A 26,459-nucleotide genomic window follows, 5' to 3' on the forward strand; every position below is an offset into this window, starting at 1 on the left:
ATTGATAAATATCATGCTTAAATTCCTATTATAACAAAGTAAAATAAATTGCAACATGGTCATATGATTTCCTATCACCAAGCTGTGAGGCTAGAAAAGTTTCACAATTCACAAAAACTAGGCTCATAGGCCATCATTATTAATTGTGTCATTTCTTAAATAAATTTTATAAATAATTCAAGTTGTGATTTTGATTAGTATTTAAATGATCAAAAAGATAGTTCTGCTTTAAAAATCATATGATTGTACTAACAACTCTTTTACTACCATGAAAGCACAGATATAGAAAACTTCCTAAGATATCTAAATAAATACACACTGGCTACTATATTATTCTGTAGTTAATTACTTTAGTAGTGTTTACAGCATATGTCTTGCGAGTATGCAAACATCTTAATAAACCTCAGTTATGTATATCACAGTTAGCAGATATTCTTAAGACTGATCCATATGTCCTAACTCAGATAAAAGTCAACACAAATGTCTTCTACTGCTAGTGCTTGGTGGAGGAAAAGATCCCTATTAATGAGACTCGTGGAGACCTCTAACAGGATGTTGTGATTAGCATTTTGCAGATATCATAACTATGGGATATAATTCTTGTTCCATGGAAATCACAAAGTCATAGAATGTTCTCAGGCAGGGCATTCTTAAATATAGCCAGAAAGAGAGTCCTTGCTTCAGTTGCTGACACATAGGTGTTTAGAACCACTGAGACAACCAGAGTATCTGAAACATTCAGGTAAATGCAGCAAACATAATAACTTAAGTCTGCACTTGCTGAAGGTCAGGTGGGGCGCTGTAGAGTATCTCAAGTGGCACTAGACAGCAGTGTTTAGGCAACTAAATTCAGCCTATAGGCTTGCTGGAAAACTTTGACTAAAAACTGTTTCCAGATCATTATAGGCAGAGCAGAAAGCAGACTAGTCTAGATCATAGTTCCATGATCATTATTGTTGATGCCAAAGAAAACTATCCATATTATATCAATCTGACCCCCAGCATCTTATGAAAGCATAGTATTGGCAAACTATTCACAGGAGTTTACAATGAAACTGTAAAAGCAGTGATATGCCTGGTATGGATTTAGTATGGATTTTATTTACAGAGAAGCGCATTTCCAAAGCACAGTAATTTTTTTTCACCAATAAAAATAAATTCTTGTGAATTCTAAATATTCTTATACTTGTAAAGATTCCATTTGAGCAAGCGAAAGTTATCAATAGGAAGCTGCCAATCTCATTAAGAGTGTACTCACAAGCATCTCAAACTGTATTATTCCTGTGATCCACAAATTTTCAAACTAAAAGGGTTTAAAAGTAAGCAGTGTGAAGAATAAAAAAGAAATAAGCAACTACTTGTATTTCAGATAAATCCAACTTTGCTCATCATGGTATCTTGCAATATTACAGCAATGGTGGTGAGCTGAAGATATGTGTAATGCAGGGTTTTGGGTGACTAGTCTTAGTTCAACAGATAGATAGTGTTTTCTATGCTACACAAAGAATTAACACATTTTTCATGGGGAACCAAAACTCCTAGGAAAAATCCTAATATTTTTCAAGACACTTTCGAAGGACAAGAGAAGACAGTTACGGAAAAGAGTTGAATTATCTGTTCTTTGTCTCACACTGTTGTTTCACGAGTAAGTCTTACAGAGAAAGAAGAAAGTCACTTTACAGTCCTCCTGGGGTACAGCAATCATGTATGAATCCATAATGTCCTCTCATCCATGCATCACTGGGGAGGAAAAATCAAAATAAGCTTTCTCTTCCAGCTCTGCCATGTGCTTACTTTCTCTTTTTACTGATTACATGCTCTCTTTAGTTTTGAAATAATATTAAAAATACATAATAAAAACTTTAATTATTTGATTTAAACCATGTTGTTTGTCTCACTATATGCAGAAATGGTCATCCAGCCCCCAAAACAAACTCCCAGCAAACAAACAAAATCAGCAAAAGCTACCATGATTTAGAAGAGTGACATTTCCTTCAGCATAAACCAGGAAAAAATAAATCCCATCAGTAAGTAAATGAAGTGGATCTCAGCATAACCAATCTATGAGCTGAAAATTAGTTTAATTCCCATGGTAAGAAGGTTAAGAAATTCATAGATTAGAGGGCCAGAAGGGACTGTTGTGATCAAATTTATAAACTTATGCAGAGATTTTCAAAGGCACAGAAGACATTTGGGTACCTAATTCCCACTGACTTATAAAAGAAGTTGTAACTTCATTTAAAACCTCTCATTTCAAAGAAGAGCAAATTGACCAATACCCTCCATCCTAAACATGATGCATAACAGTGTTGCCCATAATTCAATTATCAGTGTCTCAACATGGTCAAAATGCAAACTATAGCACACTCAGTCTGCAGTTTTTTCCCTCTGTCATTACCTGCAGAGGAGATAAATTTGACTAGACCTATTCACAGATGTGGGCAGCCGTAGTGCTGGTGCACCTTTGGACTGAAACAGGAAACACAAATTTGGCCTGTTTCTATTTGAAGTAAGCAGAAATGCATTCAAAATCTTACACCTTGAGGGAAAACACATTTCTTATTTAATTTATTTGATAAGCTATTCATTCTTTATGCAAGATGATCTGATGACATTACTACATAGTAATAAATTACAGGTTTTCAAGCTTACTAAAGCACTGGCAAGATTTACTGCATTTGACTAGGAAGGGTTAAATACATTCCAGTTAACAGAAAGAACTGTGCTTGAGAAGGACATGGCATATTCATTAGAAAAGTGAGGAAATTTGTTTATCTCTTAGAATAAACTGTTTCTCCACAGTCTATTTCCTATATTTAAATACATCGGTCTTCATTTTAAAAAATAGCATTTAAAAATGCTAATGTAACAAGAGGAAAGAATAAAACAGAGGAAGTATTATGCTGGATGAAACAGTGACCCATCTATTTCTTGCAAAAGATTCCTTTGTAGTAATGTTCATAGCTCTTTATTACTTCTGTAAAAAGATTGGACTACAGCTACAGCTGAGGTTGAGAACTGAGTCTATACCTGACTGAAACAGCCACCTCTTAACTAGTGCTGTGAAAAAATGCATTAAATCATATTTTAGAGGAAGCACTTATTTACAAAACCAAACCAACTGTAAACAAAAACCACAGGCATGTTGAATGGAACTTCTAAAGGAGGAATTTCTGGAGAAGAGAAGGCTGTGTGGAGACCTCATAGCAGCCTTCCAGTATCTGAAGGGGGCCTATGATGATGCTGAAGTATGACTCTTCACTAGGGACTGTAGTGATAGGACAAGGGGTAATGGGTTCAGACTTCAGCAGGGGAAGTTTAGATTGGATATAAGGAAGAAATTCTTTACTATGAGAGTGGTGAGGTACTGGAATGGGTTGCCCAGGGAACTTGTGAATGCTCCACCCCTGGTGGTGTTCAAGGCCAGGTTGGAAGGATCCTTGAGTGACATGCATGGTTTAGTATGAGGTGTCCCTGCCCATGCAGGGGGGCTGGAACTAGACGATCTTCAGGTCCTTTCCAACCCTAACTATTCTATGATTCTATATGCATAACATTGCAGAGTTTTCTGTTGTGTTCTGCTCACTTCCATTCCACTCTCTTCTGTTCTATTCCATTATATTTTATGGCGTTCCATTCCCTGCACTCACAAGTTGTAAAAAGAGAAGATCCTTATTTACCCGAAATGCCAAGGCAATTTCAGCACCAAAAACCCTTTCAAAGACACAAATCAGAATGGTTACAGGTGGAAAGACATTTTTATTTATTTCTATATAAAGTTATTTGATTTAGTTTAGCTTAGTTAATTTTAGTCTAGTTTAGTTTAGACCCTTCAGTTTAGCTGGAAAAACCCTCCCTTGCAGCCTGACAAAGGCAAGGCACGGCAGGAGCGGTGCTGTGGTGATGTGAGAGCAGTGCAAGAAGAACCCAGCCAGAAGGGGCCGGGGAAGACCTGATGAGGGGTGGTGCTCAGTACTCCAGAGGACAGCAACAAGCACCAGGGCCACACTGGGGCCACCGTGGGAGTCCAGAAGGCTGCCTCCCCCCGGATGCGGGGCACGAGGGCCACCTGCGTGGAGCACGAGCAGCTGCCTTTGGGACACAGTGACCCAAAGGAGTCCCATGAAGGAGCTGTGCTCGGCTGCAGAGGAAGGCAAAAAACCCCAGGGACACTTGCTAGTCCAGCCTGGGGGAAAAAAGCCCTTCCCCTCCCAGCTGCAGGACACGAGGGGCCACCGTCATGGAGCATGAGCACCAGGCGATAACGCAGCCAGCATGGACCAAGGAGCCCTGACAAGTGGTCATGCTCAGTGCTCAGAGGAAGGCAAAAAACCCCCGGGGACTGGTGCCAATCTGCCCCAGGGGAAAATTCCTTCCTGACCCCAGTGCTGGCGATCGGCTGCTCCCTGAGCATGTGAGCAAGACCTGCTCCAGGTCCACACGCTGGTTATGCCTCTAAAGGTACAGGGGGACACTGGCACTGCTTTTTCTGCTTCCACCTGAAGCCATCTCAGGAGCTTCCATCAAAAGCAAAATGCCATAGGCCTGCTGAATCCTCGGAGCACTAATCCTTCCTGTGCTTGGCAGTGGGAGCTCCAGAGCACTGGGGGAGGGCACTGAGCCACCTGTGCACCCTTTTTCTTCTGGCTACTGCCACTCTCTCCCCAGGAGGTGAGGACAGCGAGCTCCCCGACAACTAAAGCAAGATCTCTCAATGATGCATAGAGCATAGGCCCTCCAGAAGCTGGAACTGCAGCGCAGAACCTCTCGCAGCTTCGTGCAGCTCCAAGTGCTTGCTCCCTCCCCCCCTCGTGCAAGCAATTCCTCGGTGCCCAGCAGATGAGGACGGCGAGCTCCCTGACAACTGAAGCAGGAGTTCCATCCACCCATCCATCCATCCATCCATCCGATGAGCTTCGAGCATGGCCCCTCCAGGAGCTGGAACTGCAGCAGACAACCTCTCACAGCTTCGTGCAGCTCCAGGGGTTCCCTTCATCAACCCCCTCCCCCCTCCCAAGAATTCCCCCAATGCCTCAAGGGCTTCTTCTCGGATGCCCTCAGGCTGCCAGCTCTGTCCTGGTGGCAGCGCCGGGCACTCTGGCAGTGGGACAGGGCAGGGTGCTGGACTCATACTGCCCCAGAGCATTGTGATGCTGCATGGCCGGGTGCTGGCACTATGACACAGGGGTGACGGGGCCCCTGCAGCCCTGCCCACCACAGCCCTGCTGCTACTGTCCCTTCTGCCAGCATCCCTTGGAGAAAGGCCTTTGGGGTGCTGGCCCTGAGGCAGTGCCTGTGCCCAGTAGGCCCAGAGGGATGTTCCTGCCCATGGTGGCCACACACTGGGCATCGCTGCAGGGTGTCCCTGTAGATAAATCTGTATGTTCAGACTGCATCAGTAAAGGCTTTGATACCCTGTACAGTCATTTGACTGTGGCCATCCCAAAGGTGAAAGGAAAGGGATTTGGGTTCCATCTACATGAACTTTGCAGAAACGTACTGTGAGGGTGATGAGGCACTGAAATGGGTTGCCCAAGGAAGCTGTGACTGCTCCACCCCTGGCGGTGTTCAAGGCCAGGATGGAAGGATCCTTGGCTGACATGGTTTGGTGTGAGGTGTCCCTGCCCATGGCACGGGGGTTGGAACTAGATGATCTTAAGGTCCTTTCCAATCTCAACTATTCTATGATCCTATGATTCTATGTATCTGGTCTCCAACAGTAAACATGGAATCATAGAATCATAGAATAGTTAGAGTTGGAAAGGACCTCAAGATCATCTAGTTCCAACCCCCCTGCCATGAGCAGGGACACCTCACACTAAACCATATGACCCAAGGCTTCATTCAACCTGGCCTTGAACACCGTCAGGGATGGAGAATTCACAATCTCCCTGGGCAAACCATTCCAGTACCTCACCACCCTCACAGTAAAGAACTTCCTTATATCCAATCTAAACCTCTGCTGTTTAAGTAGGAACTCTTTTTTTGTTAATTATATCTGGTGTTTCCTAATGAAAGTAAGGCATTTGATACTCTCTCCCACAGCATCCTCATAGACAAGCTAAGGAAGTGTGGGCTTGATGATCAGGTAGTGAGATGGATCAAGAACTGGTTGAAAGGAAGAAGGCAGAGAGTTGTGGTCAATGAGGCAGAATCTGGCTGGAGGTCTGTGACTGGTGGAGTCCCTCAGGGGTCGGTGCTGGGACCAGTGCTGTTTAATATTTTCATCAACGACCTGGATGAGGGCACTGAGTGTACCCTCAGCAAGTTCGCTGATGACACTAAATTGGGAGGAGTGGCTGACACACCACAAGGCTATGCTGCCATTCAGCAAGACATGGACAGGCTGGAGAGTTGGGCAGGGAGAAACTTAATGAAATTCAACAAGGGCAAGTGTAGAGTCTTGTATCTGGGGAAGAACAATCCCATGTACCAGAACAGGTTGGGTTGACCTGCTGGAAAGTAGTGAAGAGGAAAAGGATCTGGGGGTCCTGGTGGACAAAAGGATGACCATGAGCCAGCAATGTGCCCTTGTGGCCAAGAAAGCAAATGGCATCCTAGGGTGCATTAGAAAGGGTGTGGTTAGTAGGGCAAGAGAGGTCTTCCTCCCCCTCTACTCCGCTTTGTTGAGGCCGCATCTGGAATACTGTGTCCAGTTCTGGGCCCCTCAGTTCAAGAAGGACAGGGAATTGCTTGAAAGAGTCCAGCGCAGAGCCACAAAGATGATGAAGGGAGTGGAACATCTCCCTTATGAGGAGAGGCTGAAGGAGCTGAGTCTCTTTAGCTTGGAGAAGAGGAGGCTGATGGGTGACCTCATCAGTGTTTACAAACATGTAAAGGGTGGGTGTCAAGATGATGGATAAGGCACTTTTTTCAGTGATATCCAGTGGTAGGACAAGGGGCAATGGGTGTAAAGTGGAGCATAGGAGGCTCCACGTGAACATCAGGAAGAACTTCTTTACTGTGAGAGTGACAGAGCACTGGAACAGGTTGCCCAGGGAGGTTGTGGAGTCTCCTACGTTGGAGATATTCAATTCCCGCCTGGCCAAGTTCCTGTGTGATGTACTCTAGGTTACCCTGCTCTTGCAGGGGGGTTGGACTAGTTGATCTTTCAAGGTTCCTTCCAACCCTTGCGATTCAGTGATTCTGTGAAAGTTTTAAAGTTCTCTTTGTCTTCTGTTAAGTTTTGTTATGCTTATTAGTTTATTTTTTTCACCATTACTGGCTATGATTTCTGAAACACAACTGAATGCTTTTTTTTTCTTCCATCTTTGCTGGCTCTGAAGAGCTAGCAATTGATGATTTTCTCCAGCAGTCATATTTTGAAAATTCTATTGGTCTGAAGGATTCTCCCCAGCTTCAGAGACAAAGAGAAAATTTAAAACTGGGAATATCTGTAGAACTGAAATTTTCTTAATATGGAAAAAAATGTTTTCAGTGGAGCTGCTGCTGCTGCTCCCTTCAAAAGGTGACTGACATGCAGACTCTGGCTCCAAATATGCTCAAGTCCCACTAACAGAAGAGAAGAAATCTCAGCAACGTGTTTGCTATCTAAATATCCACAAAAAAAAAAAAAAAAGCTGAACTGATCACAGGAATTTTTTTAACATTAGTCAATTCTATCTAAGGTCTGGGCTCTTTATTTTTACATGCGTTACTGGACTTAGGCTCTGAAATTATACTTTTGAGCAATTCTGGCCAACAGGTACTTTAACAAATGGAAATAAAGAGAAAATTATCTGACTGATGTGTTTTAGTGAGGGAAAAAGTAGTATCATATTTTCTGAGAGGCAGGTTTTTCAATCCAGCATCACATCAAAAAATTAGGCTTCTTTGGCTTCAAGAAATCATACGGATGACTATTCTGGAAGTTCAGGCCTATACAAGGAAACACTTCTGAAATAGTAATTAAATTATTGGAAAGAGGTTATCAACTTTTTTCCTTTACCTTCTCCAAGAGCCAGCACCACCTTGTCTTTCCTTGCTACTGCTGGCTGTAATGAAGATTAAGAGAGCACACTGAAAAAGAGAAAAAAGAAAAAAATCTGTTCACAGACTTAGTTCTAAACTCTTCTATAAAACATAGAAACATTTTTCTTTTTCCACCCAATCCCTCTTTAAATATTTATGCTCAGAGTTAGATAAAAAACTATTTTTGAATCTTGTAAGTAGAAATGATTTCTTATGCCCATTATAACTAATAGCTTCTGTTCATTTTATAGGGATATTTCATATCACTAATATCTTATAGGATCATTTAATTTGAATCTCCCACAATGGATTATTAATACATGGGTTCTGTTATACAGACCAGGAAATATACCCCAAGCTGTATTTTTACCAGGCTGCTGTCACCTTTGGCTTGTACTGTTCTTTTAGGCTTTCTCGGTTCTTTTTTCCAGTTTTTTCACACACTTCCTCAACATAGCTCTGTCAATTCTGTTTCACAGAAATGAGATGTAATGACCCAGATGTCCTACCTCTCCCTTTCCCAAATATCTCTTCATCCACAGCCAGTGCAGACTTTCTGTCGTTCATGCACCTGAAGCACCCTTTTTCTCAGAGATCATCATACCTGCAGTAGTAAAGTGGTACAGACTTTTCATTCTGCACTCCAACTTGTACAAGGAACACAAGTCTAAAGAAAATAAAAAACATTTTCCTTGATTCCATTTCCTTATTGCTTTTGGTCCTCCGATTGTCGCATTGCTCAAAGTTCTCCAATTTGCCTCTGCTGAGACCAATTCAGGCTACCTCTGTTCCCTGTTGGTTTCAATATGTTTGCAAACACCTGGGTTTGTGCAAGGTAGCTGTACTCTCACTAAGTTTACATTCAACACAGAAAGTTTCAACACTGAGAAATCTTTCATTTTACCACATCAATGCCATTTGCAGGTTTAAACCAGTATCAAGTATCACACATCAAATGTCTTATCTGGAAAGAGGCAGAAAGTTCTCTGAGGAGAACCTGCTAACACCAGGGACTTCTCTTTCCTTCCCTCTCCCTCTCTTTCTCTCCTGATCTACTTTTTTTTTTCTCTGGATCAAAAAAAAATGGTGTCTTTTGTCATGCTGAAATATGTCCTTCCATGCACACCTTGATTAAAATATTATTGTGCCATCAGTGTGTCAGTAAGGTTACTTGGTACAGATGCTGGAACTTGATTTGTAAGGTCTTGTTTAAGTTCACTGTATAAGTAGCTTGTTTTTGATAATCTGAGTGGTTTTCTTGAAAATATTAATATTCATTCCTTGCTTCCTGTGGATGTAGAAGCAAATCTACCTCAAGGGCAACTACTGTGCTTACTCAGCAAAATAATACTGTCTTTGGAATGAATTTCTAGAAGAGCCAAGAATAATCACAGACACCGGAGATGTGAGGTCCAGAGGCAGACCCCACTTTTTTTACTTTGGTTTTAAGGACAGAAATCCAGCATTTCTGGAAAAAAAATAATGAATATTATTTATTATTTTCTTTCCTGGAGAGCTAGGAGGAGAAACTGTACAGATAGCAAATGTTGCAGTATAACTTTTTTAACCCTGAAAGATGACCAAACATCACAGTAACAGTAATGGACTAAAACCTCTATAAAAGGAAAAGCAATTAGAAACATGTAATGTACATTAAAATACATTGCATTTCTCTCATTTTCATTTCACGTGAGTACAGAATGCATTGACTGCAGTGGGAAAACAGCTGCAGCTCATTACAAATATGAAACATCAGGAATAATAGTCTTTTCTTAACCTTTTAGTAAGAACTTCATATATAATCAGTGTATGTAAAAAAAATATGAACCTTAATATTAGTTCACCATAATGGAATCTTTCTTCTCTCACATACTTCATTTTTTGCCTTATCCACCTCCTTTCTTGATGTTCAAGAGAGACGAGGAGAACCAACAAAACACAAATTAGCAGATTTTAGGCTCTTAATGTTCCTTTAGAAACACACTGCTTTTAGAATGTAATAATGTTATGATAAATCTTTGCAGTTTGTAAATGTTGACATGTTAAAATATGTATGCATTGTTTGAAAGAAAGGAGGATTTCAGATATTTGAGTCAAAATTATCTTGAAAAACATACTTTTGGAAAGTATTAAATTAATTTCTAAGCTGTCTTTGATGTTAGTGTGTTCCCTGAAAGATAAATAAACACACAAATAGAACTAATAATTTTTTCATCTTATATTTCCCAGTAAATATAACTTCGGCTTCTTACCAAGAAGAAGGAGAGAAAAATAGCAATCCCGCACTTGCAATGAATTATATTCCAGTGTTTTGGCTACTTCAATAAATTAAATGTTTATCTCCAAATAGGCAGAAATTATAAAATCAGTAGTCTTAATTTTCTAACATCTCACACTTCTTTTATTCCACAACATTTCCTTTGAAACCTACAATTTGGATAATTTTCTAATTCTTTATTATATTGGTCACAACCAAAGTTCTCTATGAGAGAACTGCATCCAATAGACACAACCTGTAAGTATGCATTTCAGCTTTACAACAACAGTACTGAACCAGATTTTACAGAGTAGGCATAGTGTTACATTAAGGCGAATTAGACTGTATTTTGATTTAACATGTTTGTTATCATTTAGTCATAAGTAATGATTGTGGTAGCTTTTAAATTCTGTTCTGTAGTATATTGATAGCATGATTATTAGTGGTGCAAGTAGGAACGGTAAGAAAAGTAAGTTACAGGAAAGATAAAAATAGGGAAAGGAAAACTGTGCCTGATTTCCTTGTGGAGGTAAAGAAAAAAGTTGTAGTTTCCCCCATTAAGATGAACTGATTTGAGGGATCATTTTAACTTTGAGATAGAACAGTCTCAGTTTTATTTAGGATCTAGGTAAGCAGACTGAGGACCACCTCTTCCTTTTCTTTTACAGATAAAGGTTTCTTTTTCCCTCCCAGATGATTTATTAAGAGTTTGTACAAAGATTTCAGTCTCCTGTGACACCTCCTAATTTGTTCATCTTGGAGCATGCACAAGCAGGTGATAACCTAATATTTTTAATGCAAAAATATGCAGGAAATGCACTTAAAATACCACACAGACACTTAATACAGCAAGAAAAAAAAAAGAAATTGGAAAAGCACATCTGAATTGATTTTGTTTTTCTTTCACTTAAGTCATGCTTGGAAATGGTGGCTTAAATATTACCCATGTGACATTCTGAATGCCTTGTTAGCGAAATTTGTTTGAGAGATCTTCCTCTACATGCGGTCTGCCAGTACATAGGCCATCTTGAAAGCATCCCTTAAGTAGTATCTTTCCTACATTGCTCTATTTTTCATTATTAATGTCTTTCAGAGGATAGGTTGTGAACACAGCTCTCTACTTTTCATGAGCAGAACTACTATTCCTAGAGTAGTCAGCTCCAGCTGTGTCACAGAAGTCTAAAAATAAATGGATATGCTGCAGCCTGGTGAGACTGTTATACTCCTGTGGTGCTCATTCTTGCTCCTCAGTGAGTTACAGTAGTTCATCGGGTCTAGTCCAAAAGAAGTTCCGCCCTGCTCTCGTGTATTTGTAGAGAAAGGTTTTGAAGTAGTAGCCTCTTTCTTGAGAATGGGGAGGAAACTTGTCTGTTCTTGTTAAGCAGATAATAAAACGCATTGAAAATCCTTTCAAGTCTACAGCAGTTCTGACATCACATGGTGCCAGCACATGATTCTTGCAAAGATCTAGATTGTGAAGGAATATATAATCAATCTATTCCTGCAAATAAATGTAACAAAAATCATTCCCTGAAAAACTCTTTTTTTTCCCCAAGCATACCCTTCTTAACCATTAGTGTACATATGTCCACATGAAAGCTAACCAGCCTCTGAATACAACCACTAATGTGTCATTTACATAGCTTCCTTTCTTTCCAGCAGCCTCCTGTAGGCATTTTTGCTGTTTTCTCCAAACAACGTGGCATCTCAGTGTGGATTTTCCCTATCAGAGGAAAGCAACAACACCCTGAAATAAAATCAAAGCCATGGCCTCAGAATAAAAAAAAAGTTAGTTTCAGAAATGTGAAGAGAGCACTTTAGATGTGTTCTTCCAGTAGTTTAAAAAAAAAAAAAAAAAAGAAAAGAAAAAGGGGAAGGTCTTAAATAATTCCAGTTAAAATAATTCCAGTTACAGTTAAAATTAAACACTAACTCCATTCCCTGAGAGAGGCAGAGAAAAAAGATAATATCAGTTGCCTTCATAAAAAGAAATGTGTTAAATCGTTTATAATATCCATCAGTAGCTACAGTTTTGGGGTGGGGGGGGGGGGAGTTGTTAAAAAAAAGAGAAAAAAAAAAAAGCCACGTTCCAAGAAAAACAACATTGCTAAAATTCAAAAAGTTGCTTCAGGGTTTTGAAATTCGGTAATAAAAAGTAAGACACTATATATACTGTCAATTCAGTTATTTGGCTTCAGCTTTGTCTGCTCCAAAGCAAAAGGTCAGGGTTAAAGAACAGCCAGAAGACCCCTGCCTTTGGGACCAGCAGGGATGAGAAATATCTGCCCTTTTGGACTCAGGGGAGGGAGGAGGTGCAGCTCACTTTTCTCTGGAGCACTTCCCAAGTAGATGTCTAGCTACAGAAATGACAATAGTAATTACAATCTCAAAGATGAGAGAATAGCTTAAACAGCATGGGGCAGTATTAAAAAAAAGAAGAATCCTCAGGAGCTATTGAATACCCTCTGAAAGGCTGAGCATATGTGGAAGACTTGAGTCTGCTTCTTTTAGAAGTTTCTCTTAACAGGGAATAGAGGGATTTAAGACAGCAGGTATAAAAACATACATTGTTGGAATCTAAGACAGCAGAAATAAAAAAAATGTGAATCATCATTAATCATTATAAGGAAATAAAGGGATATGTTCTGAATACAAATGAAGCCTTTGACGGAGGCAATGACAGCTACTGAGAAGACAACAGAGCTCTCAAACCTCCCTTATAATGACAGCACTACAATTGGATTTTCCATGAAGCATAGGCTGCTTGCTCTGTAGTTGTTATTTCTGAATCAGCTAGGGTCTGGCACATTGCTGTTCCAACAAATAACTGATCATTGAGCTTACAAAAGGTTAAAGTTCTCTTTATTTATAGATCACAAGAGCAGAGAAGTGGTGAGAGACAGTACTCACTATTTACATTCATTTCTTGAAATTGTGTCCCTAAAAGTTGACTGTGACAAAGGCTTTTAGCAAAGGATGTTGTTAGTACTAAGTCATTGTGGTGACTGGGCAAAAGTATGCTGAACATATTCTCAGCTGCACTGCTCCACAGGAAGCATAGAGGAGTATCATTCCCTCCAGCTCAGAAGCAACCCTATTTCTCTACAAGAGATATCATGATAAGCAGAAACAAGACTTACCTACAGGAAGTAAAAAAATAAACAAAGTAAAACCAACAACAATTTATTTTTAAAAACTGTTGGGACAGGTTATCAGAAAACATTTTCACATTGTTCCTTGCTAGAGTATGCACTGACCTTTACCTCAGATTTCACATGTAAATTAGACTGTAGGAAATTAGTCCCAAAATCTCATCTATTCCCTTGAGTAGCAATCACATTTTTTTCAGGTTAGTCTTGCTGCTCCCTCCCCACCCTCATCATCTGTCATCTTTTCCCCTCCATAAGTTTCCCAACTCCTGTCTTCCTAGAGGAATGAAGGATGACTTCCTGTCTTCCTCTGGATTTCAGATCAGCTTCTGTCCCTCCCAAACCTCTCCAGACTCACAGTGCTGTCCATATTTTTCACAGGCAAACAAATCAAACAAATAGTAATGAAGTTTTTACCACTCCCAAGACAGTGAAAGACACTTGCATCTCTTGTCTTGAAGACTTGAAGAGATTTCAATGTGGAGGCTGTACAGAAATTGTGTAACTAATAATTTCTTTTAGTTGGATCACGGCATAAAACCAGAAGGAATCATTCGATTATTTTGTCTTACATCTCATATATCATAAACCATTATAACTTAGACCATTACGCTTCATCCCATTTATGTCTTTACAGAGCTCAATAACTGGCACTTGACTAAGATAAATCTTCTTGAAAGGTAACTGGAAGAAATAAAGAAATGTAGAATTTTTCACTTCTTTTGGTAATTTGTCCCACCGGTTAATCATCCATTAAAATCACTGTTAAACACAAAGGTTTATTTCCAGTTTGACTTTTTTTTTTTTTTTTTACTGCAGCATCTTGCTATTTGTCTTTTTTTTTCTTTTTTTTTTCATGAAATTAAAAAACCTTTAAGTATATGGGGTGTTGTCACAAAATTATATATAAACACTGTAATCAAACTGCCTGCAAATTTTCCTTTTGACAGAAAAAAATTGTCAGAATATCTCACTGAAATCTTTCCACATTGCTTAAATCAATTTTGTATGTCTTTTCTAACCTACTTCCAATGTTTTAACGTCTTTTTCAAAATATATAAACCCAAACTGAATCCTGCTCCAGTATCAGACTCCCCACTGCAGTATTCAGAAACAGTATAAAGACCATAGGAGAAAAAAAAAAAAGATAGACATCGAAGAATTACAGGTAATGGCCTCACAGTAATGAAACAGTCATTGTTATTTTGCCATTAAAGTGCAGGATAAGAATTTGAATGTCTGGGGTTTAGTTCTCATCTTATTGAAGACTCTTATGTTATTTTTCAAATTTTTCTGATTTTTTTTTACACCAGATGTTCTAAATTGCAAGCAGGACTTTCTCAAGGGTGTTGCAGCATTTAATTCTTTAGAGTCTCTAAGTGCTTTGAGATCCTCATCTTGAAATCTTTAGTACAATTAACATTCTTACACCTCACCACATTTTGTTAACGTCATATCAATAAAGGTACTCTAGAATCATTATTAACATCTTTGTAAAGTACTTCTTTGTAATCTAAAAGAATATTCAATGAATTTGAAAGAGTTAGGAGTGTTTTTTTTATTTCATGTCTGAAAATTAAAGGTATGAAAGACAGAAACAATTTTTAAGAAGAGACTTCATCTCTCCCTTTAACAACAAAGTTCAATATATTTATGCATCTCCACTCTTTCAGTATAATTCTTCTATGTACACAAAGAAATACATATTTATGTACAAAGTTTAATTTTAAAGTTGTGAGGCATAATGGAGCCTAATTTTGTTATACTGGTTATTTTTTCCTAGAGGTGCATATTGATTTCACACTGTCAAATAAACTACAAAATACATTATAACAAAACAATTAAAACTGCTGATAATTATTACAATTAACTCGCTGCTTCGTACTAATGGATTGTTCAAGCATCCGAGAATTCCTGATTATCAGAAACTAATGGATGTTCAGAAGAGGATGTCATTTTCTGTAACAATTTGTTCTTGGCCAATTTAATGTTCCCTCAAAACAGTTTTTCTGTTCCCAAATGTCTCATTCATGGCTTTGCAAAGGAAAGATCATGACAATATTGTTCAGTGCTTATTTTGTCTTCAGAAGGCTCAGGTCTGTTCACTCTGCTGTTATGCCAGGATCATATAATCCAAAATAAAGACTTGAATTATATTATATATTCAAATACAGTGTCTGCAGTAGCCCTTTGGTAGAAAAGCAAGGTGAGAACAGCAAAGAACAATGCCTCCACACTCATCTCTTGCACTTGCAATGCCAGTTGCACATCACTTAAATGTTTCCCTGAAGTAGAATCTTTTCTGCAGGGAATCATATAGCTGATTTGGCAACCCCTTTATTATGCTACTGTTGAAACACATGATACAACAATTCTGTCTTTAATTTGCTTTATGAAATACTTTATGTACTTTTCAATAGTGATCAAGGGTGGTATCAATTATATAGGATGCATGTTTTACAGAACAAAACTTCTCCAGTGATGTACATCTTGGGAAAACACATTTGTCACAAGCTGCAGTGTCTACAAATGCAGGAGCCAATTAAATTCCTTTTTGCGATTTGTGTATCTTCATTTTGTTCTTCAGAAAAATAATATAACTAACAGGGACAAGCAAGTATTATTATTTCTTCAACATCACCCATATATTTTTTGTGTATTGAATTTACAGAAAAACATGGCTTGTGATGTAAGGGTCTTACCATCTATTACAAATAAACAATGTAATTCAAACAAATGAGCCATCACAGCATTATGAACCTTCCTATAGAAAACAAAAGAAAGTGAGTGAAAAGTTTTTTATTCACTTACTAGATGTGTTTAATACATGATATAGTCTGAAAAACAGCAGTGTCTCTGAAATTTTAAATAAAATTCTTAATAAACTGGGGCAGAATTTCCAAGGATTACTTTAAGACCCTTAATCTTTTTTTTTAAAGCAGGAAATACATTAGTGCTTTGCTGATTTTTAAAGCAGGAAATACATCAGTGCTTTGCTGAATCAGGGCCTAAAAGAGCAATCCAGTCACACTCTGGGACAAAAATATAACAGTGTGTAAAATATCCATAATGTGATTAAGAAGAAAAAGGTTATTTTGAAGCTTAAAAAATTTAAGAGTTGAAACTTTAAAATGTTTCCACACCTAGGGTAAGTAATACATAGTTTCACTAATATGTTCACCTAATAAGGCAGCTTAGCTAACTACACAGATTGAACAAACAGCTTTGTGTCACTGGGGATAGAGTTAAGGAGCAGGTAAGTCCATTATGGAGTTAAATGGCAGAACAATAATTCTTACAAAACACCACAGCTGACAGACACCAAAGGCAGGAGTCCTCATGATGACATACTTCTGCTGTACACACCTGGAGAAGGAGCCAAGTATCTCAGCAATTCTGTGGAAAGCATTAAGTTTGGAGGGAGAGCACTGAGAAGGGAAAGATTTGGAAGCAACTAAGCGAAGAAATTTCCTGTTGTTGTGGCCTGACTGTGCTCACTGAAAGAGGAAGTTCTTCTCCTAAAGTGAAGACCACATAATATCCCAAAAATGTTTTTTTTCCACTTAGATCACATGGCAACATATTAGTGCCAAGAGGTATGAACACCTAATTAATTAATTCACTCAAAAGTCCAGTGTGCCAAATGAGACTACCACCTCTTTGTGACACATGGTATGTCTGGTCATATATTTCTATTGCATTTAGCCAGTAGAGCCATGATTTTGAATACAGACTTTAGATGCTGTTGCAGCATGAAAGATTTTTTTTTCTTTTTCATATTAATTATAAAATGGCAAATAGAAGTAAAATGCCAGTGAAAAATGTCAAAAGTCTATAAAGCTTTTGAAGGACTTTGGAGTTTCTCCTCTGTGCTAGAATACAGAAGTCCTATTAGATTCTTTTTATCAAAACATAAATGTGAACTCACATCTTTAGCAAATATCTGGGAACGGCTGAATTGTACTACAATTTCTAGCATAGCAGTCTTCTATGATCTTTTTTTACTATAGTCTCTTCCCTCCCACCCTTTTTCAGACTCCATAGCCAGGGTGTCATAAAGAGCTGCTTAGAATGATTCATATTTTAACAGTACTATGGATATGTAAAACATGAGCTAGTCTTACTAAAAGAATTAGAATCAGAATGTAAAGCAGAGAAAACACTTTTTCAAGGAGCTATGAGATTTGCTGTAGCTTCAGTACCAAATTCAGCTCTCGGGCTTACCACTTCATGGAAATTGTACAAGCTATCACACAGGGCAGAGACAGATCCCACAGTGTGAGTCTTTCTTTGCTGTGTTCAATTAGACATATTCTAGGCTCACAAGCTTGGCATACTCAGACATCTTATTTGTCTTTGTAAAACAATTATTTTTTATTTTTCCCCTAAAGAAATTTTCGCAAATATTCCCATGACTGCAGATGTAAAGCATCATATTTCAGTTCTGACCCCTTGTTAGGCCTGAAGGTCACATTGAAGGGGATGAAAAGCACATAATACACATTTTAATTCTGGCAACATGATAGAGTAAACCAGGAATGAACAGATGAAGACATGTGTCATCACAGATCCCTGGAAGAACAGCAGGAGGCATTGAAGATAAACACAGTAGCAACATGTCCCAGGTCTAGCTGAATTTCAGCTAGAAAATAAGAAAATTAGCAAGATCAATTGAAGTCTTAGCTGAGTCATATGACACCTTAAGCATAGAGAAAACCTTTATTTTCTAATATCAAGACAGTTGAAATTAGCTTTAATAGCTAAGTTTTTAATTCTTAATTGTTCACAGCAGAATGCCCCTCCCTGAAAAACTCGAAGCTGTTGGATAAGCAAAGAAGATTGTTAACTGCTGGTAGATGGGAAAAACTCTAATTTGGGCATTTTATGAGAAACACAATAAAATGAAGTAAGACAGCTGAACAATTTCTTGCCTCCTGCAGTGAATTTTAAACACCCAGGGAAATAAAAAGTTGTCATCACCTCAAGCAGTTTATGGTCAACCTTGTACATGGGCTGAAGCAGTATGCTGTTAAGAGTGTGGGGCCAAGGCAGAATAAAACTCAAGCTTTTAGCTTCCCCACTGAACAGAGGCTCAGGTAGGTCACCGAGGTGAATCGCACAGCTTTTGATAGAGTGTTTGAAACAGGGAAGTATTTTCCATTGTTCAGAGTCACACAGAAAGCATACTTGTGTTGCCAGTGGGAAAAGGCATTTTTTCACAGGAGTGTTCATCTGCCATTTTTTTCATGACCAAATATGAAAGACTCGTGGCAGAACAAGTGTGATGGATACAAGAGTAATCAAGAAGTGAGTGAATCTGATAAGTATACTTCACATCTGAGACTTCTTCCCCTTCTCCATCCCAGGCTGAAGTAACTGTGAATTATTTTAATTAATTTGCCATACAACTTCATAGCCTAAAACAGTTCAAAATTTTTCAATACAATCCATAGCACATGACAAATATCACCTTCAGTTAGTAATTTCCAAAGTCTTAAATCTGAGAGACATGCAGATAAGTTGACAGGTATAGCATAAAAAAATAAAATATAGTAGAAATCAATTACAGTCAAGTCATTTTTCTTCCTTCAGCAACACTTTTTTAATAAAAAAAAAATTGCTACAACAAAAGTGCCTGTAATTTCCTTAACGACTGAAAGATCTACATATTTCCAAAAAAAACCTAAATTTCACTCTTCCAGTGTAAATTGTAAATAAATTATCTAGTTTCCCATGACTGCTATAGCTCATCACATCAGACACTGTGCCACCTGCACTGATATGCATTCAGTAACTCATGTCCTAAACAATCCGATGTAATTAATATAATAGTCACAATTAATATGATGTTTTCATATCTAAGATGAAACAGACAGATGGGGACAAGAGTCTCACATGCATCTGGTACCAAATAATAGGAGCCTGGCAAAAGATTTTTTGCTTGACTTGCCATTTACATATTTAAGTACTATGAGATTTTATGTGTAAGCTAGAGACCAAGCTATCCCATAGAAATTCCAGCACAGTAATCTTCCAGTTTCAAATGTAAAATGCATAGTGCATGTGGCCCACCATCTTTCCATCTTAAGATGTGAGTCAAGTTTTTCAGGCCATAAAAAAAATGCTATTCTTGGCCATGCAATACACTACATAATTAGCAGTAAGAATCTCTCATGGTATTGGAAGTATAATTAAGAAATGAAACACAGACAACTAATGTATTTCTGGTCTTTTGTCCAATTTGAAAAATCTTATTGTCACAGAGTTTTACTGGGATAATGTCTATGCTACCAGAGCTAGTAATCATTAACTGTCCCATCCCACCTCTTTCTGAGGACAGGTTTCACAAACTTCTTCAGTACGGATTGTACATCTATGCAAGGCTTCTGACAACCTGGCTCCATCTCCTGCTGTAACCTTTCCATGCCCATTTGTACCTTGGAAGATTCAGCTAGTAGAGATGGAAATAATAACTCTGTCTTTTCAATAACAGGTTACATCTTTTGAGCTTTCATGATATGAAAAATACATCCTGCAAATCTATCTCCTGCACATATTTCGACTCGTTCATGAAAGAGCGTCTCTCACTCCCTCATGTTGAAGCTATTCCACTTTTTTAGTAGAATAATTAGCACTGGATTATAGCAACACTCAGAACAACCTTTCACTTCTGACAGTTTTGAGATAGAGGATTCAGGCAAAGATCTGATCCTAGATACTAGCAATTTAGTTTTTTTTCTTTTATGGACATTTGATCTTATTACTTTTAGCCATAACAAAACAAATATTATTTTCTAGTTCCAGTCTGCCTGGGCAGTTCAGGTAGTGCAGTGGCTGTAATCTATTCTCTTCACTATTATGTGGTTGTTTTCCTTCAGTTACTGGATCATTTCCAAATCTTACCAGTGATTCTTTCCTGGTTTTGTTTGGGGTTTTTTGTTTGGTTGTTTTGATGGTCTTTTGTTATTGGCAGGACTTGGGTTTTTTTTTTAGGGTTTGTTTTGGTGTTTTCTTTAGTTTTGGTTTGGTTTCGTTTTGGTTTGTTTTTTGCTTTTTTTTTTTTCTCCAGGTCATTCCTACTGACAGGAAACAGATTACTCTTGGATCAAGGGTAGAAATGCAGTCGGTCAAATTATCCTTATATAAACAAGGGCTGGCTGTCAATTTGTGATAAATTCATACAAATTTGTATGAATATTCCCTAAAAGTAATTGTATGAAAGTAGAGCTTCATGTGAGGCACTGCTATTCAAAACTATCAAGTGGTTGTAAGTGGTGTAACTTTGGATGAAGTGCTTGTGACTCAGTTGAAATTCAGGGGAACCAAATAAAAGCACCTGCAAAATTAAGGTTTTAAATTCAAAAGAGAAAACTTGCAGGAGGAGAACTGAATGTGACAGACACTTGAAAGATGACCAAGTCTAAAGTACAGGGTTTTTCTTCAATTTTCATTACAAGTAAAGTAGAGGGAACTTGGAGAAAAGGGCCTCAGATCTAAGTGGATGAAAAAGTATCTTCAAAAGTGAGAAAAGCAGTAAGGCTGCAAGAAAAGGAAAAAGGGTTTAATCAGTAGTGAGAGTTATGTGTTACAGGTCAATATGTTTAGAGAAGAAGTGAGAACTGCAAAAGCTAAGATAAATTAGATCTTGCAAAGGATATTAAAACAAATACTGAAAAGTTCCTTATCCACATAATTAAAAATAGATCAAGGAAAGAGATTAAATATAATCTAGATATGCCCCCAAAACCTGAATTAATATTTTGCCTCAGTTTTCAGTGAAGTTAAGGGCACTAAGCATAGCAGGAGAGGCAAGCTATCTTATAGAAATCAGGGTCTATAAATGTAAATTACCATAAGTAGGATGCAAAAAAATATCTCCCTAGATATTCGGTTCATTCAGGTTGGACAATGGGATAATTTCTATCCAAAAGATGTTATGATATCTCCTGTAATTTTAAATCTTCCAGCTGAGTACAGCTGATATTTTCAGTCCATATAGTACCACTGCAGTTCTGAAAAGAAAAATATTATTTGGGCACTTATTGTTACATAATAATTTACACCCAATTTGAAGGAAATAATGATTTAAGACTTAAACAGATAATATCATAAGAAAACCCTGTGATCTTATATAAATTGTGATAGCCAGGCTAACAGACTACCTAGATGTTATTTGTAGATTTTTTTAAAGAAGCAGTAGATAAATGAAATGAAGGAGAATTGACCAATACAGACCTCAGCAGAGAATTTGATACTGTCAATCATACTAATAAAAATTAATAGTATAGAGCACAAGTTCATGTAATTCAGAATTAATAACAGTACTTTTTTCTATCACCTAGTATTTCCTCAGATTCAAGTGATTAAAGGGAAAGAACTGCATTCCCTTGACAACAGGGTAACTATGGGCCATGGAGGTGAAGTGGCTGCAAAACAGAGTGGCTGCAAAACAGGCAAGGTAATAGGAAAATGAAGGGTTAAAGGAAGGCAGAGAAAAACTTTTTTTTTTTTTTAGAAGATACATATATGGAAATTGTCATTAGGACAAAGCAGCCTCTGTCATTTGTAAGATTTTTCTCTGGATTTTTATGCCAGATGTTCCTAACATCTATTAGTTTAATGTGATAATAAAATTATATATCTTTTATTAAATTAAAAACTTCATGTAGGTTTTTACATTAATTTTGTTATAAATAAGCATATCATTCACATTATTCAGACACACACTCCTCAGAAATGGCAGAGCCAGAACACAGATACCCTAAAAATGACACCTAAAAAGATCAAAATGACATGAACATATGCACAAAAAGAATATTTTGGCAATAGTTGATCATATGTGCCATGGGATTGATCATAATTTTTCTTCTGAATAGATCTTTTACACTGTTTCCTGTAGGTTAATATTTTTAGAGTATAGAGCATAGTAACACCCTTATAAACAATAATTTTATTAGCCTCATAGCTTTAGATTAGATTTCTGGTAAAAAAAAAAAAACCCAAACAAACAACAAACAAAAGAAACACCAGAACATAAGAACACAACCTCTGCTGCAAAGTTTTCAACTACAGCTTCAATTAAAAAGTTCACTAAAGGGTGTTCTGCAGATACATATTGTCAAGCCTAAACACTCAAAGAAATTACCTTCACTGTCAAATCTGTTTTCCTAAGAAAAAAACATGCCATACATGTCTCATACACATTTACTTTCACATTCTGCAGCTGATTCCATATTTCAAGAGAATTAGAATCAGAATAATAGAATGAACTAGCTTGGAAAAGACGAAAGATTGTTAAGCTCAACCTTTACCCCAGGACTGCCAAGTCCACCACTAAACCATGTCACTAGAGACCTCATCTACACAGATTTGAAGACTTCCAGGGTGAATTAGAGAAGAAATGCAATTTTAGAGCACACAGAACTGAACAGGGTGTAACAGCACTTGACTCACCAAAAAGATGACCCAGTCTACTAAGTCCAAATAAAAACTATGGAACAGAAGGAGCTGCAAAGTAATCATTTGCTCAGGAATAATATGTAACATTTTTCACTGATAATTGCTCCCAGGTGGAACACAGTAAGGACAATCCTGTTAAAACACACATCCAAAAGCCCTTTCAATTTCTGGAATATAAAACTGAAAAAATAGTAAAAAAACTTCTGAAGTTTTTCATAGCTTAGGTTGTTGCCTCTAGTTTCTAGATACCAAGGACACACTTCATTATATAGTTTTATTGTTCAGAAACAACTTCATATTTTGATAAAACTTTGAAAAGGAAAGACTGTTGATCTGTACAAAATATTATAAAACCTTAGGAGAAGCAATTTTAACAGCCACAGAGATGTCGTTAGTTTCCTTTCATAAAAATCAGGCCTACTTACTGATATTTAGGCACCATACCTTCTAATTCTTCTGTAAGCATCCTCTTATATAACCGCTTTGTCAGATGAACTAGTGATTCTCAACCCGTATGACAAAACCCCATATCTGCAAGCATCTAATGCAAAACCATATCAAGATTCTCAAATATTTTAGGAACAGACATGAATGTGATAAAACAAATGTCAGTTAGTTTGGTATAAATTTTACAGGTTTTCAACAAAAAATGACTGGCTTGTTTTCTATTGTTCTGAATGTTCCTTTTTTCAACCCAATTTGTTTATCTATTTGGATAAAAGAAGTAATTTATGTCTCTCAAGAAGAGTTCCTACAGCTTTTACAGGCTTCTATGGATTAATCATATGCTAGCTTTCTTTTGTAGCAAGGTTTCACTGAAAATTAAATTGATCTACATAGTCTCACAGTAGCAATTTGCCAAGCAAGAATATCAGCAGTACCCATATAAATGAATAAAAGCCTAATATCAACATTGTTTAGAGACAACATACAATCTCTAACTCTAAATTAAACAATGAGATTATATTCCTTAATGACATGGTAAATGAACTTACTTTCAAATTGTTATTTTAAAAATGACATGCCTAAATTAAATAATTCTACTGTGATAACACCACCTGTGGCCTCTTTTTTACAAACCTCACTGCTAAATAGTTATTGCAATGATTCAAATATCTAAAATAATAATTCACTATTGTGACATGATGAACCACATGCCCTCTGTTACAAACTCCAGAGACACTACTTAAAAAGTGACAAGGCTTTTTCTCGTATTATTTGATAGACGTTATCTCCTTAAGAGGAGTAATCTTTCTGAGACTTTATATTCTCTGCAAGTTCTACAGCACTATTGCCAGGATGCTTTAAAGTGAAAATCAATGTAAGTTGCAGCAGTTTTGACAGAGAGGCAAAAAAAAAACCCAACCCAAAGCAAACAAAATGCTAAAACTTACAAATCATGGGGCTTCTTTCGCACCAAAATTCTGTAGATGGTTATTTCTGCTTTATTATACCTGATACTGGCTATGAATCACTAAAACTACAGATTCTGTCAAACTAAACAATGAACTGTTAAACCCCTTTCAATAAGAAACATTGGAGTTTCTTTCCTCCATTCAACCTAGTCTGCAAAGATACATTTACTGCAAAACAAATAAAAATGTATTATAAGGTAAAAGAATGTAATTATGACCACAGGAGAATCAGTGGGACTTCTGTCTTTGATTTCCATAGGATCAAGGTCTCACCCAAGATGACAGTGCTTAGGGATGAGGCGGTGGATAGGAATAAGAAATGCTGTAAGGTGACTTAATACCACTTTGCAGCATACCTTTTGTAAAGGATCTTGCCCAGGGCAAAATAATCTATTTTACAAGGTGCCATGAACAGTAGAGACTATTCATGTTCTTTTCACATACCTAATATTGCTGACTTTTCCTTAATTGGAGTAGAGGTCTGATTGTTCCCAGAGACACATCAACGTATTTCTTTAGACCAGACTTTAATCACTCTGCTGATCCGTCATTTCTTGGGTCTATTTCACTTGACAAGGCCTTGACCAAAGCCATACTCCAAAATGCTCTAATCAAGAGCATGTAATGGATTGTCCATGAAAAACTGTAAAACCTGTGTTCTCACCAGTGAGCCACAAGTCATGGATCTTGGCATCATATTAGAGCTTGATTGCAGCCAAAAACTCTCAGATCACTTTTCAGATCAACACATAAGCAAACACACTACTTACACAGCATACACATATTTATCATCTCTTAAATAAAACCCCTCTGACCTTGACGGCATGCTAGCTGAAGTGCGCTAGCAGAAATGTGGAAACAATGAGCATAAAAAGCTCATTCACTGCCTTCAGAATAAGAGATTTATTTCTACACTCTGGATAGAATGTAGTCATCTAGTTTCCTAGAAGAAGAAACCCCAAATTGTAGCCTTCTCCCTCTTCTGCCAGAGCTGTATTCTAACACCTCTCCCACAGAGTACTTCCAGTGTTTGTTTGGTCAATAATGTTATTAGAAGCAACAGCATAAATCTTTAAAATAAATTTACCATTTAAGATCACCTTCTGCTCTGTGTTGAAAACATTGATTGTGGAGTTATTTTTCTTTTTCACTTCCAGTTTTTCCCATTGTTTCACAGAACTTGCTGAATTTCCTCTTTTAAAGTTAGTATTCATGGAATCATAGAATCATAGAACGGTTTGGGTTGGAAAGAACCTTAAAGATCATCTAGTTCCAATGCCCCTGCCATGGGCAGGGACACCTTCCACTACAGGAAGTTGTTCAAAGCCCCATCCAACCTGGCCTTGAGTACTTCCAGGGCATACACAACTGCTCCGGTCAACCTGTTCCAGTGTCTCACTACCTCATGGTAGAGAACTTCATCCTTGTATCTTATCTAAATCTCCCCTCTGTCAGTTCAAAGCCATTCCCCCTTGTTCTATCACTACATGCCCTTTTAAAACCCCCCTCTCCAGATTTCTTAGAGGCTCTTTTAGGTGCTGGAAGTTTGCTCTGAGGTATCTCTGGAGCCTTCTCTTTTCCAGGCTGAACAGTTCTCAGCCTGTTTCCATAGGAGAGATGCTCCAGTTCTCTGATCATCTGGACTCACTCCAACAGATCCACATACCTCTTGTGTTGGGGGCTCCAGAGCTGGATGCAGTACTGCAGGTGTGGTTTCACAAGAGCAGAATAGAGGGGTCTCTCTGTATGACACCCTTTCCCTCCAGCATGTCAACTGTACCACACAACTTGCATTCATTAGCAGATATTATAAAATGGGTCTGAATGACCCATTAGCTGAAAAAGGAAAAAATATTTGAGCATAATCCTGCTTGGTTTTGAGATGTTCACACATGTCTGGGGCTTTTGTGGTTCTGTTTTCATCAGTAGTTGATGTGATTACAAAAACATATGCTACTAGTATACATAAAGTAACATAAAAGGAACTGTTTTCAAATATGAAACTCTGCATTCACTATTACATATAGGCACTTGTTAAGATTTTTTCTGTGGCAATTACACTTTCATTCTCATTCATCTTAATTTTATCCCTAATAATATTTTTGTGAAATGATATGCTTGTCAACTAGTATGTAATGTACCTTTCACCTGTATGGCTTGATAAAAATAAGTTATTTTTAAAAAGCCAATATATTACTGTCATACTAT

Source organism: Melopsittacus undulatus, chromosome 2 (genome assembly GCF_012275295.1).
Source record: "Melopsittacus undulatus isolate bMelUnd1 chromosome 2, bMelUnd1.mat.Z, whole genome shotgun sequence".
Taxonomy (NCBI): Eukaryota; Metazoa; Chordata; class Aves; order Psittaciformes; family Psittaculidae; genus Melopsittacus; species Melopsittacus undulatus.